A 15,885-nucleotide genomic window follows, 5' to 3' on the forward strand; every position below is an offset into this window, starting at 1 on the left:
AGAAAGTCAACAGGCAATGACAAGTCTTAATCCTCCTTATTTCAGAAATATAAAGTCTAAGAATTAAAAAAAAAAACCCACACCTTATTCCAACAAAAAATGCATATAAAAATTTAAAACTCTACAAAAGGATGAAATGAATAATTGTAGAAAAATGTCCCAGGAAAAGATAAAAAGAATATGTTATGTAATAAAGTATATCTACTGGCATGATGAAAACCTTAAACTTCCTTACTAATAGAAGTTAACTAATAGAAATATTTAAAAAAAGTTAAATAGGTATTAAAAATGTGAAATAGAAATCCATAGATCACATAAGAAGAAGAAAACCATGCTTATTAAATAAATAGAATGAAATTTCAGAGTCAAGACGAAAATATATTATTGGCAGTAATCAGTGAAATGAGCATGTATATGTCCAATATTGCAGACATAATGGGGGAAGATTTTCCATGTGGTCCTACATGGAAGATTCTGTGGTGTCACTTAAGTAAGATACTTCATAAAAACAGGAATGGATTAAAGTGAGATTACAAAGGAAGAATTTTTAAATATTTATTTGTATGTATTTATGCATTCAAGAAATATAAGAACTGGGATGTGGGCCAGAGGTCAGGGAGGGGACATGAGAGGATTCACCAGAGACAGAGTGGGGAGCAGAACAGGCAGATCTACTAAATTAAACTGCTGAGGGGAGCATCAGGCAAGGCAGGAGAGGTCTGCTGCACCATGTGGGTTACTCCCTAGCCGGGTATCGCACTCATGCTGCAGTGGCTGGTGATAGCTTGATAGCACTGAGACTTTCACCCTGCACCACCAGGGAGGCCCAGTAAAGGAAGACTTTTTTATTTAAAATATATTTGACCTATAAAGCTGAGTAAATTTAAGCTACACAACATGATGATTCAATACATTTATATGTAATTTGATTGCCATTTTTGTGATAATTACTACATTATCATATTATTCAACTACCATTGTGAAATGTAATGTGAAATGTCTCAGGAACCATCAATTTGTCATATCACTTATTCCATATCCAGCAGTATCCAAAATATACATGATTCCATTTTTGGGTGGAAGTGTTTTTGTGTTTTATTTTTCTCCAGCCTAATTTTCTTTTACCATTCAGTGCCTTTCTCTCAAGACTTCACCTTCCAGACTGTTGCCAGTATCCATTTTGAAATTTCTTTTACACTCCATTTTTCCTGCTAAGTGATCCTACCCAATCCATTGTTTAAATGTCATCTCTATGCTGATGTCTTTATAATATTAAAATTGGGATAATCAATTTATGATGATGAAAAGCTACTACATAAATATTCCCTCCAATTAGTGGCATTCATTTAGTTTGGAATGCTGAATTCTTAAAATGATTAGGGCTAATTTGAATGCAACTATTGATAAATTAGCTTTAATTAAAAGTAAGTTTTTCTCTAACATAAATACAATGAATATAACACATTTCCATAATTTTAGCATATCTTTGATTTAGGATATGTCCAGAGACAAACACTTTTAGCTATTCAAAGCAATCCCATAGCTATTAAAAGACAAAAATATCACAATGTCATCAGTAAAAAACAATATTTTCCTTAACAGAATTGAAATACATGAAAACTATACCTGTTTTTCCCTTATTTTTTATTTTTATTTTTTTCTTCTATTTTACATTCTCAGGCAACAATCTACAAAGGATTTAGGTGTTGCTAGTGATATAATCAATTTTATTCTACATTAAAGTGTAGCTTGATTAGTGCAATTGAATAAAATGAGATTATTAATTACAGATGGAATTTGTTCTACAAATTTCATAAAAAATTAATCAGTATCATTCTGTTATTATTACTGTGCTTACCACATGTCATTATCTCTTCATTTAGGAATACTAATTTTATACTATTGATCCAAGGAGCTCTCCCATGAAAATTAGAGTATCTGAGTTTCATTATCTTCTTTCCCTAATATAAAGAAGCCTTTTGATTTATACGTCAATGGGATTTAGAAGTTTAGAGATAGATTTAGAATTACTGAAACATGATTTTCTTTATCATAAGAAATCAAAATACCTTTTTATTTTACTCAGGCTATGATTATTATTTTCATCCTGATTCAATAAAATAAATGAGGCAGAGAATTTACAGGTAGTTTCAAAGAATGAACAATGTAAATAGGGTTTATTTGTTTTATACGGAATCTCATTTCCAAGCTGCTTGGTTACTTTCCCAATCTATTAGCTACTGTTAGTACTCTTAACCTTTTTTTAAATGTTGGTTAATACATTGAGCTATAGGATTAAATAAATGTCATACTTAGCAATAAAATCCAAACCAACAGAATCTTTTTATGTAAAATATTTCTACAAAGTAACATACACCACCTCCCTGGTGGTGCAAGGGGTTAAGAGGTGCACTGTGAAGCAATCCACAGCAACTGCAGCACTAGTTTGATCCCTGGCCAGGGTGGTGACCCACATGGCACAGCAGACCTCTCCTGACTCGTCTGCTGCTCCCCTCAGCAGTGTATTTTGGTAAATCCACCTGTTCTATTCCCCACTCTGTCTCTGGTAAATCCTCTCACTCCCCACACACACTTCTGTCCTGTACCCCAGTTCTTGTATGCATAAATAAATAAATCTTTTAAAACAAACACACCAAATATGCTCACTACATGAATAAAAATGAAGTGCTTTGATTTGTGATGATGACCCTATCAATCTACCTTATTTAGAGTCCTTTAGTTTCAGATAAATTCTCACTATTAACAGTGTTTATTAAACTGATATTCATAAATAGGTGTCTATTCCTCACATATGGTTAATAATGAAAAAACTCTAGTTAGAAGGAGAGAAATTTCCCAATTTAGGAACATTTGACCTTAATTCCTTCTTTAGATATATTTTTACATTTATCTTAAACAAATTAATAGCAAACAGCCTCTTTTTTAGGCTAAATTCACAAAATATTGTCTGACTTCCATGCTGTTACCTTTAACAGCCTTTTGTTTTCTGCTAGGGTCTCAGGCTGATCAAGGGTATTGTGTAGAATCGCTCACCTGCCCTTTGCCTGATTTAAAAATCTTTTCTTTTTCTCTCTGTTCCATTTATTGATTTAGACAGCAGTTTTTCAAATAGGCAACAAATTAGTAAACAAAAAAAAAAAATCAGTGCCTTCTGGACAGCTGTTTAACCACACAAGAAAGAATTCATTAAGCTTTCACTTAGCTTATGTCAAAATAATTGCTTTGCCTATTTTTCATAATTCTGTTCAGTAGCATTTCTATGGATGATCATTTCATTTATTTCCTGTAATAAAAATTCCGTTTATTTTTTAGTCTGCATGATCATAATTAGGGATATAAATATATAATACTTTCTGTTTTCATCACACTCTCACTTATGTAATTTTGTGATACTGAAATAATTGGCGGAAACAGGTGTAACTGAATAGAGGTATAAGTAATAATATTGTATTTTTTGCTCTACGCTAATTTGAGCTTTTCAATAGGTCATTAAAACTGTTCATGTGCTCCGAATATTTGTTTTGCAAAACCTGCTACTGATGACAATTAATAGCAATCACCAAACCAGCATAAAATAGGAAGTAAATACCAGAATGTCGAGTAAATTTTTACTTAACTAAAAATAAATCACTCTATTCATTCTCCATACTAACCTTCCAGATTAAAATCACACTGTGTAGCATTTAATCCAGAGTTTAGGAAGGCTGTTTAGGCTGTTTCTGTTCACACAGTAGCTGAAAGGACAATCTTTGGAATCATTGAATTTTGTTCAAACTCTGACCTTTTCTGTAGTTTTTCCACTTTAGGAATTTTATCTAATTATCTGAGTCTGGGTTTTTTAATTTGTAAATACTGAGGTAAATTATAGGCATTTCAAAAAATGTTTCTGTAGATTAAATTAGACAGTGAGGATTAAACGAGACAATGCATTTAATCTTTTATACACAGTAATTGTTCAGACATATATGCATTTTTTTAAAAAAAATTATTTATTTATACAAGCACTGGGTACAGTCAGAAGCGCGGGAGGGTGAGAGAGTTCACCAGAGCCACAGCGTGGAACAGAACAGGCAGACTGACGAAATACACTGCTGAGGGGAGCAGCGGGTGGCAGGGGAGGTCTGCGCGCCATGTGGGACCCTCATCTGGTAGCCAGGGATTGAACCAGCGCTGCAGAGGCTGTGGGCAGCTTCGCAACCCAGCGCTCAACCGCTGCGCCACTGGGGAGGCCCCCCTTTTTTTTAAGATTTATTTACATATTTGCATCTTTTTATATGGTGAATCAACCATATTAAATCAGTTTCATCCTTATTTTTTTTGTGTGGTGTACAGAGTTTCCATACTACATACAATTTTTTTCCTACTTCTCTCCATCTTTTCTCTTACCATGATTTCTATACCAGAGACAAATTCTTGTTTTCCTGAGAACACTATGTTTTTTCAACACTTAAACTTTTTCACTCCAAAATATATCATTTTCTTGGTTTTCTAGATTATCTGATCCTCTGAATCTGCATAAGATATTAATCTCTTCTACATAGTTTATATTCTTTGTATTTAGTTCTAGCTTCATTGGTTTCTCATTTTCTCTTTCTCACTTTGTTGTAAAAAATTATGAACTTATATTTCATAATGTCTGTAATTGAAGAAGTAGATTGGCTTTCTCAACATATTCCAAATATACACAGAATTTCCCAGTAGCTGATTTTATTATCCACATTTAAATTTAAAGTTAAATGAAATGAAATTAAAAATATATTTCCTCGCTCACAATAGTAATATCTCATTTACTCAGTAGCAACATATATCTAGTTGTGGAAGTTACTAAATTAATCAAGGTGATTCATTACACTTGTCAGAGATAGGTTTAATTGATAGCTAACAATTCAGTAAGGAAAATTAAATAGAAATATGCATTAATTAGAAAGTACTTACAATTTACATTGTATAGACAATTAAAGATTTTTGAGTTGTTTTCCCCTCTCAAGTAATTTTAGAGCTGCTTTCCTTAGTTTAAACATTAGTTAAAGAAAAAAAAAAAAATAAATGAATCAGACTGGTCAGAATCTTTGAAAAGGAGAAGCAAAATTAATATTAATTAAATTTCAAAGCAACATAATCCAATGTAAGAAAAAAAAACAATTAAAAATAACCAATGCATTAGAAGTTTAATTATATTTTCTTTAGCAGGAAGATCTTCCATTAATTTTATCCACTTAAATTTTATATGCTATAATAAGTATATTTATATACACATATAAGTGTTTATATGTGCATATAAATGCATTTTATATAATATGTATTTATAAGTTTTTATTTTACATTACTTGTATATTCTATTTTATAGTTATAATTTCATAATAAAAATGAAAGCATAAAGATGAGGTTGACATGGACCAATAATGGTAGTCGAAATATTTTCTCCATCCGTAGTGACAATAACAGGGAGTTCATTTAGTTTGTGTTACATAATTCCTTGGGGTTTGGGGAAGTTAATATTTAGGTCATTATGTGTGAATTTTTAAATTAAATTTCTCATAAAACTTGCTTTTCCAAACCAATCAATTATAAAAGATAAAAAATGCAATTTTACTTTTAGGCATGCGTTTTACTTCTCTGGAAAAATAAGGCAAAATTTTCCTTTCTACTAAATTCATTTCTAAAGTCAGTGCTCTCATTAGGGGAAAAAAAAGTCACTTTTAAAAGCATGTCAAACTACATTAATTTTCTTCTAGAACATTTAGCCCCAGGTGTAAATTTGCTTTGTATTAAATTGACATATAGCAAGATAAAAGTGCTTTTAAAAAATGTAAAATCAAGTTATGTTTAGATTATGAATGATTACGAATAGGGGAGAGAAAGTCAGAGAAGTTCACAAACTCGATGTGTATTTTCCCGTAACACTAATATTTTACTTTTTCTGGTTCCATTATTGTAAATCATGAATTTGTAAAATGTTTAGTTTACAGGCCATTTATTTTCTAACACTTGCCTGAAGTATAGTAAGATAACTTTAATTCTGTGGGGTACCCATCTGAGTTTTTGATTTCTAACATTATCTTAAATTTTATTAAAAAAATATACATACTTGCTATATAGGTATCTTCAAGCAAAAATGTAGATGTATTGTTTCTTCTACATTGCACTTGATACATTTTGACCTTCTGAATAACAAGGTATATACCATATTATTTAAAGAAATTTTGCAGAAATATTTCAAATATAACTTTCAATGTATAATTTAACTAACTGCTAACAAAAACAGTTCTGTACAAGACTGCCTTTTTATTTAGAAAACATTATGATCACTCTTTCCCTTAATATATATTAATATATATTCTCTTAATATATAAATACACATATATTCTCTTAATATATATGTGTGTGTGTGTGTATATATATATATATATATATATAATATATATACTCTCTTTAAGTATATATCTATAAAAGACATGTTACCTAAAAGTTTTGTTTTATGAAAAGGTGATGTATACTCCCTTGATCATTCCAATATAGTAAGACCTCAATTAAGCAAAACTAGTTGATAGGTTCTCATTAATTATGACTTTAAGCAAAAAAAAAATCATAACAAAAATAGGTCCTCTAACATTGATTTGTTCGATGTTGGCCAGATATTTTTTTCTCATCAATGTTATAATTCCAAGACACTAGATGAAATAATGACTGAGTTCCTCAATTGCCCCTTTAAGAGTGAAAAGCTGAAAACTGTCTGAGATCAGCAACAAGAAAAGCTGTCATTTTTTAATATTCTAGACTAACTTCTTAAAACTTTTTATTGAAATAACATTGGTATATAACATGATAAATGATTTAGCAGTATAGAATCACAGCTCTTCAGACATGTGACCGCAGTACACACACCACCAAGGAATTTATAGAATAACCATCTTAATAGAACTTTCTGGAAACTTTATATAATTTTTCTAGCTGTCTCAGATCATGGGAATTGCTAAATTCCATGATAGCATTCATGATTGTTCTATGAATAAATTCACTGTTTAGAGTCCTACATAATCAATGTAGAAGCCCACAATTTGAATGAAACACTAAAGGGAACGATCAGCTCTAGATAAATAGAAAACTACTTCTAAATGTACCAGAAAGAAAAGCCAATTTGTTTTCAGAGGACACTGACTATGCTTTTTATTTGTTTGCTTTCTGCATTTAAATAAATTTTTGAATGTGTAGAGTAAGCACTAAAATGTTATGTGTAATGACTGAGGCCAATCTTGTCTGCCTTGCTAAACTTCTTTGGAATAGATAGTTTTTTTCTGATTTATAACACTTAGCAATATCCAGTCCATAAAATAGCCATATGAGAAGACAGTTCCTGATAGAATATAAGAATGATAATTCTAATGTTTCTCTGGCCTCTTCACACCATAAGAATGTACAAAGGTGCTATTTAAAACACATTTCCTATAAATACTAAGATCATCAGAATTGATAACTGGACCAAAACTCAGCTAATAAGCAAATGTTTTCTTTTCATCCACTGACAGCTGGACAGGTGCACATATTGATTTATCTGTTTCTCTTACTTACATTTCTATGAAAATCAAATCATCTTTAAATTGGATTTAGATTCCTCTTGAGATTAGTATACTGCACCTAATAAATAGCATTTATCCTTTCAATACATGTATGTAACTTGAAGTCTTCTTTTAAATGACCACGTATAGGCATAGTGAAACTAAAAATCAGAAACATTGTGAAAAACACATTATTTCAAGCAAGTCTTTCAATTCACAGCATACGGAATAGTTAATGCATCCAATTGATTTCTATTTTCTTCCAACAAAATTACTATTTTGTTTTACTACCTACTGAGATTGGCAATGAGTAGAACAGAATATATTTAAAGTGACTCTGTTCTACTAAAAATATTGGCTAAAATGTTTTATGGAAAATTAACCTTTATATCAAAATTTCCTGTTCATTTAATTTTTGTACTGGTATAGCAATATAAAGCCATCTTTTTCAGGAACGTAATTTGGTAAACACACAATTGAAATGTTTAATTTTGAAAAATATATCCTTTCTAAAAATAATCAAAGGACATATTAATTCATTTTTGTTTTAATAAAATAAAAACGAATATACAATAAATACTAAGATTTTACTTCAGTAGTTATAGAAAAGGAATCATAATCTTTTTTAGGTACAACTGTTGTTATAGTTAATGTTATATATTTTAAATTGTATAATATTTTATTGCGGTATCATGGTATACAGCATTTCATATGATTTAAGAGTCTAGGTTTATAGCTCTTTAGATGTATGTGCATGAAACAATGCTTTTAGACATAATTAGCTACTTGTTATTTGAAATAAAATCTCTGGCCATATGAACATGTATGCTATAAACTGTAAAGATGACGATTTTAGGATGACAATAAAGAGGATGAAAATGTTTCCTAAAGAATTTTAACTCTCTGAAGAGCTGATCTTGCCTAATTAGTTTGAAAATTCTTTTATATATGAGTATAAAATTATTTTCCCAATTTAATACCAATATTTTTCTTAAGTATTTATTTATTTATTTATTTATACAAGCACTGGGTACAGTCAGAAGCGCGGGAGGGTGAGAGAATCCACCAGAGCCAGAGCGGGAAGCAGAGCAGGCAGAAGGACCGAAGTACACTGCTGAGGGGAGCAGCGGGCGGCAGGAGAGGTCTGGGTGCTATGTGGGACCCTCCTCCGGTGGCTGGGGAGCAGCTGGGGATTGAACCGGCACTGCAGAGGCTGCGGGCAGCTTTGCAACCCAGCGCTCAGCGCTCAACCGCTGCACCACCAGGGAGGCCCCCAATATTGTTTTTTATTACTTAGTACTTTACGTTAATCTGAGAGGAAATGTCACTTGAAATTTTATAGATAACAATTCATTTAAAATGACTTCACAAATATTTTTGATTTAAAGTTAAAGTTTTCAGAATATTAACCATACATAAAAGCAAAAACCAAAAATAATTATAGTCATTGATTCTTCTGCAGGTATTAGTGATGAATCCTAAATTGATAATTAGCTTATTAGATAGTACAAAATTATTTCTGATTCCTAGACTTCTATTATGAGGAAAATAAATGGAATCTTTTTCTGATATACCACATCATTTTTATAATAAAATGATCACTCAAGTGTATTTGAACAATTTATTAACAATTATTAGCATTTGCTCCTCTGTCTAGATTTTTCAAAACATGATACTAAATAACAGAATTCTTGCCAATTAAATTCTTTAGTGGATATTACTACTTAATTTACCTATAAGTTCAAAGGTAGGGATTGCTATTTTCTGTTTCTATGTATCTTTACATCCTCCTGTCTTATGATTGATGTCTCTATTATGGGCACTTTGATATCATGAACTACTTTCTACTTTTTCAATAAGTAAAGTCATTGTCACCACAAAAGTTTTCCCTCAAGCACAATGCATGAATTCTCTATTTCTGTGCTTGCTTTTTAATAGGTTTTGTTAATGCAACAAAATAGGATTTTACAGTTTAGTTATTTCCTCCCCTCTATCATGAGGGCTACTCAAGTATATCATAATTCAAATTCAAAAGTCATAGTCTAATCTACACGGTTTTTGCCTGGGATAGCAACTAGCAGTGGGAGAGTAATGTCTTCTCACCTTACCTTTTGCATAATGCAGAGCTACTAACACTGCTAGCATTAGTCACTTCTTGGAGGCAGCAAATAATAATATTTCTTCCAAGTTTGTATTCAGGGCTATAACTCCAGATTTATACTTTTAATGTTAAATATACTCAGATGACTTCATGGATTTGAACATCTTACCATTTTACTTATATTATAGCAACATATATAGAAATGATTATATGCAGAATTTTTCACTAACGGCAGTCTATTAAATTCAATATTAATAGAGATTTCACTGATGCCTTGAGCTGTGTCTTCTTTGTGAATTCAGTCATGCTGTGCTACCACAGGCTCATGTGAGGGAAATTAAACAAAGTCAAAACTATTCCCTGCCCATTTTTACACTAGCAATTATATTAATTGCAAATTCACTAAGGATCTGGTAAACAAGAATTAATGTATAACCTATGAGCCAGAATACATATTGGGGGATGAACTCTCCTAGATATAAGAATATGGTATGATAGAATACTGAATTTGATATAGTATAGAGATTGGCACTAAGTTGTCTTTTATTCAAGGCTCCGTTGGATGACTCTTCTGGCAAATGTTAGAATTGTAAGAACAAAATATCCCACTACACAATGAGCCTCCAAGTGAGCCCCTGTACTCTCTGTGAGTGCTCTGAAGTGCAAAACATGTAACCACATAATTTCCCAAGAGAATATGATGTTGATAAAAGGAGAATCTTTCCCCTATGATTTCAGATTATGGAAACTTCTGCATGAATGAGAGCCAACAAGTCCTGATATGAGCAGATAAGAGGGAGGCAGTGAACAAATAGGAGTGTTTAGCTGCACAGAGGTGGTAGAACTAAAAATCTCTGTTACTGGATATCTAGAAATAACCCCTCTACTTAAAATAGATGAAAGAGTTGGATAGGGCCTCCCTGGTGGCACAGGGGTTAAAGATAGAGCACTGTCAAGCAATCACCAGCCACTGCAGCACAAGTTCAATCCCAGGCTGGCCAGGGAGCTACCCACATGGCACAGCAGACCTCTCCTGTCTTGCCTGCTGCTCCCCTCAGCAGTGTATTTCAGTCAGTCTGCCTCTTCTACTCCCCACTCTCTCTGGTGAATCCTCTCACTCCCCGCACCTCTGGCTTACACCCCAGTTCTTGTATGCATAAATAAATAAATCTTTAAAAAACATAAAATAATTTATAAAAAAAGAGTTGGATAAGCTGAGGATGCCAATATTTGAACTATGGAAGTAAGATTATCTGTGGCTGCTGTGGGGACCTTCACATTTCCTAAGATTGTGAGACTGGAGGAAGATCTATCAGAACCAGTTCACGTGATACCAAGAGGTAGACTGTGAAAACAAGTTTATAATATTTAGAAAGATTTAAACTTTGTCCAAAAGCAGCATACTTTGATAATAAACTTATAAAATGTACTCAAAATTAGAAAGAAATGAATTTAAGCTCACTCAGAGATGTTTTAAAATCAGATATTCAAAGAAAGAAGTAGCATAAAGGTGAAATAATAAAGGTAGTCATTGAATTAATATTGTCATGACTATACTAGACTGATTCCAATTTATGATTTTACATAAATAATGAAATATATCTTTATTATTTTTATTATGATATCCCTTGTTAGTTCTGAAAACCCTGACTTCAGAAGATTTTATGTGGCTTCCCCAATGTCAGAAAGCAGTAAAACTAGTAAGTGGCAAAGATGGAAGGTGGAACCAAACAGTTTACACTCTTGAGTATAAGAACAAACTATATCTCCTAAGTAAAAGCATTGCTTTAGTGGTTCTTTTAATCACTTTACAATTGTTACTACACAATTTCATATGTTCTTTTCCCCAAACTTTATGTGACTTATTTTAAACATGAGACTATCATAGAGTGGTTACCAAATTTTATAGCTGTTTCATAGGTACCAGATGGTGCAGTAATTAAAATATCAAAGCTAGAAGCCCTACTTTTGTCCACTCTGTTTTGAGTGATTAAATTTTCTGTCTGTCACTCCCTCAATTTTCCTTTCCTTAGCTGAAGTTAAAATACAGTCTGAGGCATACAAGCACACACATATTACAGTTTGGAATATTTTATACATAATTAATAATACGAATTTTATTGTACTTTTTCTCCTTTTTAAATTAGATACCATCGCTATAGCAAATATGTCAATATACTTACATTTAAATAACAAATGACCATGTCTGGATAAAGTGTAACATTTGGACCCAAATTGCTGATGTGTCAGTTCTCCCAGAGTTCATTTTAGTTTTTTTTTTTTTCTTGCTTCTTAAGCTATAACTTCCTTCACCATATTGATCTCATTATGAAATACAGTACTTAATTTTATTTCCATAATTAAAAAAGGTCTTACCTCAAACACTCATGAATTTAGTGGTGTCACTCAAGATGTGTTACTGGGTGCTGGTCTACACAGCATGGAACTTACTGCCTCGCTAACATTTCTTCACAGGGCATCTCCATAGACAGACATCGCTAAGGAGTTTCCTATTTTCACTCTGCACAGCATTGCCCTATGTGTTTTCTTCATTTTATTTGTTGCTTTCTGAAAATTTTCTGTACAATTGCTTGATTGTTTTCTTTCACTGCCTTCTAGCTTGTCAAGCAAGTGAGAATTAGACATGTGTTTCTAATTCACTCTTATTTCCTCAACAACTGGAAAAAATGCCTGCATGTAGTAGCTACTAATAAATATTTGTGACATGAAAGAATCTTAATTGTTTCACTTATTCCATATCATTTAAATCTCTAGTCCTCCATCTTCCTGGTTTGCTCTCTGGAGCTTCAATGTCTATTAATTCTGTAATGTAGTTTTGGATCTTGACTTATATTTTAAGGTTAATCAAGTCATTGCATTCAACCTAAAATATGTTAAAACTCATATCCATCATTTTGTGCAATTGTGTATTTGAATAGTCTTCATATGTGTATGTATATATGCAAACATTTATATATATATAATCTATATTGCCTTTTTTCAAACAGAAGTAATCTTTAGTATGTTAAAGTTAACTACATATATGATTAAAACATATTTGAAATACATTCAAGTTTTACAGCACATTGTCTATTTGTACTAAAACACACATTAAGAAATAGAGGGAAAACAACATTAAAGAGAAATAACCCAACAATGAGTGGCCACAGCAAAGACAGATTCATAAATAGCACATAGGACTCTAGTTCATACTAGCTTTATAAAAATCACCAGGGGAAATTTTTCATAACATTTCAGAAGGTGTTCATGTTTGTATTATCAATTCTATGTTTTCACAGTGACTTGGCCTCTATTAAGTGATTATCTAAAGAGAAATAGTTTCAGGAGTACTTCTATAGTTATGAATTATTAAAGGTGAAGGAATAATTCAAAAGGATAGCTGATCTGGCAGGGGTGTTTTTAGTAAGTTGAAAAAGTGTTAATAATAAAAAATATATAGACAAAAAAAAAAAACCTCACCCATGATCAGTAAATTTTGGACTCTCTGCTAAAGCAAAGGCATCTTTTTTTTTTAAAAGATTTATTTATTTATTTATACAAGCACTGGGTACAGTCAGAAGTGCGGGAGGGTGAGAGAATTCACCATAGCCAGAGCGGGGAACAGAACAGGCAGACTGACGAAATACACTGCTGAGGGGAGCAGCGGGCATGGCAGGAGAGGTCTGTCGCGCCATGTGGGACCCTCGCTGGTGGCCAGGGATTGAACCGGTGCTGCAGAAGCTGCGGGCAGCTTCGCAGCCCAGCGCTCAACAGCTGCACCACCAGGGGAGGCCCAAGCAAAGTCATCTTATGGTAGACAATGAAAGTTATTTCCTTGTGCCTTTTGTGAAAAATAATTGTTTTATAATACATAAAGAAAAAAGCATAGGATTTGAATCGGGGCTTTTAAGTTTAGAATAAATAGAGTCAAGATAAGTATTTTCCCTGTGCATGTTTCTGATTAGAAAATTTGGGAAAATCAAGCAACTCATATTGACTGCTGTTGATTAAGCTATGGAAGTTTGATATGGCTAGAAGAAATTTCCAGCTAAAAACTAAACTGTTGAATGAAATAGGCAGTATTTTCAATAATTGCATCTCTAGAAAAATGTGACATTGAAAGTGAAAGAAGCATACTGAATTAATTAGAATATTCTATGTATAATTATTATTTTCCTGAACAATGACTTCTCATACAGGAATGACATTTCCTTGATGGAAAATTGAGTTTTGGGGGAAAACTGCTAATGGAAAGGAAAAAAAAAAAAAAACTTTAAATGAAATTGTATCATAAGATAAAAAGGCAAATAAGATAACACATCCAAGTACTTTGAAGGAAACCAGGTATATTTAAAAAGAACAATGATGCAATAATGCAGAGTAATTCTAATTGACATTTAATCTAATGTAATTGTATATCACATGCTCTGAAGAAACAGTGATACCTTTGTTCATTTGAGTGTTGATGAATGTATCTCTTAAAAGCCTTGGGAGACAAAGAGATGAACTATTGCTATGCATTTAATTCCAACATAGAAGAATTTATTGGTTGGTAATAAAGATATGTCAGAAAAATATAAACCATACTTATAATTTTATGAGGGAATTATTAATATATTTAGATATATACCCTAAATTTTTAGAAGTTATTTCAGTCATTTCTGAAATAGTATAAAACTGATGACAGAAGGGTTGCTCAGTAAAAGCTAATTATCTTTAATAGAATTTTCCACCTAACCAGTGACATGTGTGAAATGCAAACATTTCAAGTGTGCATTTTGGTGAATGTATCTTCAATACTTAGATCAAGGTACAGAACTTTCTATCTCTTAAGATATTTTTTATATGCATGTGATCCATTCAAGTCAAAGCCTCATAATCAAATAGAAATACAGATTGTCTTGAATCATTATCAGTTAGAGAGGCCTGGTTTTGAAATCCATATAACTGGAAATGGAATCAAACAGTAAGTACTATTGTGTCTGATTTGATTCACTCATAATATCAATGAGATATTATCTATTTTAAGAAAAAATATAATTTAAAAAATGATTCTAATTCATTGTTTTTCATTGATGAATATGAATATGGTGTTTAGTTTACCACAATTTACTTATCATTGCTGGTACAAATTGAATGTGTTGAGTTTTTGCTATTTCAAAAAGCTGCTACGAATATCCTTTTACATGTATTATGTGGGGCATGAAAGAACATTCACAAAATGAGGATGGAAGCCTGGGGGTATAGTAATTAAGATACGTACTCTGCGACCAGCGTGCTAATATTTGAATCTTAGTTCTTCAACTTTCCATATGTATGACCTTGGACAAGTTACCTAAACACTCTCTGTCCCAGTTTCATCATCTGTAAAACTAAATTTATTTATGTACTTTTTTATTTTAATTATTCCAGGCCTAAAATACCTTTGTTCTTACTTCCTTTTCCCAGAATTAACAACACTGACCCCAATTTCTAGACTTTAAATATTTTGGTAATGTGAAGTTTTCACATTGGCATGAGCTACGTCTTTGTGTGTGTGTGTGTGTTTCTTTTTTTTTTTTTATAATAAATTTTATTTTTATATTCCCCATACAATTGCAACCCCCTTATTTTGACCCCAATCCCTCCCCTCCCGCCCTCTACCCCCATAGAGTGTCTCTGGTTCATAGTTTTTTGTTGATTTTGATTTTCACTTTCTTATAGTTATTCATTTTCCTGGTGCCTTATTTAAGTTTTCTAGATTCCTACTATGAGTGAGACCATCCGGTATTTTTCTTTTTCTTTCTGGCTTATTTCGCTGAGCATGATCCCTTCCAGCGCCATCCATGTTGCTGCAAACTGCATGTGTTTATCTTTTTTGAATGCTGAGTAATATTCCATGGTATATATGTACCACATCTTCTTGATCCAGTCATCTGTTTTTGGGCATTTGGGTTGTTTCCAAAGCTTAGCTATTGTAAACAGTGCTGCTATAAACGTAGGGGTGCAGGTGCTCTTTGGAATTGATGTTTCTGTGTCCTTTGGGTAAATACCTAGGAGTGGAATTGCTGGATCATATGGAAGCTCTATGTTTAGTAGGTCCAGAAATCTCCACACAGCTCTCCATAGTGGTTGGACCTGTTTGCACTCCCACCAACAGTGCAGAAGAGTTCCTTTTTCTCCACACCCTCGCCAACATTTGTTTTTGCTAGTTTTTTTAATATGTGC

Source organism: Talpa occidentalis, unplaced genomic scaffold (genome assembly GCF_014898055.3).
Source record: "Talpa occidentalis isolate TD23 unplaced genomic scaffold, MPIMG_talOcc4v2.1 talOcc4.6, whole genome shotgun sequence".
NCBI lineage: Eukaryota > Metazoa > Chordata > Mammalia > Eulipotyphla > Talpidae > Talpa > Talpa occidentalis.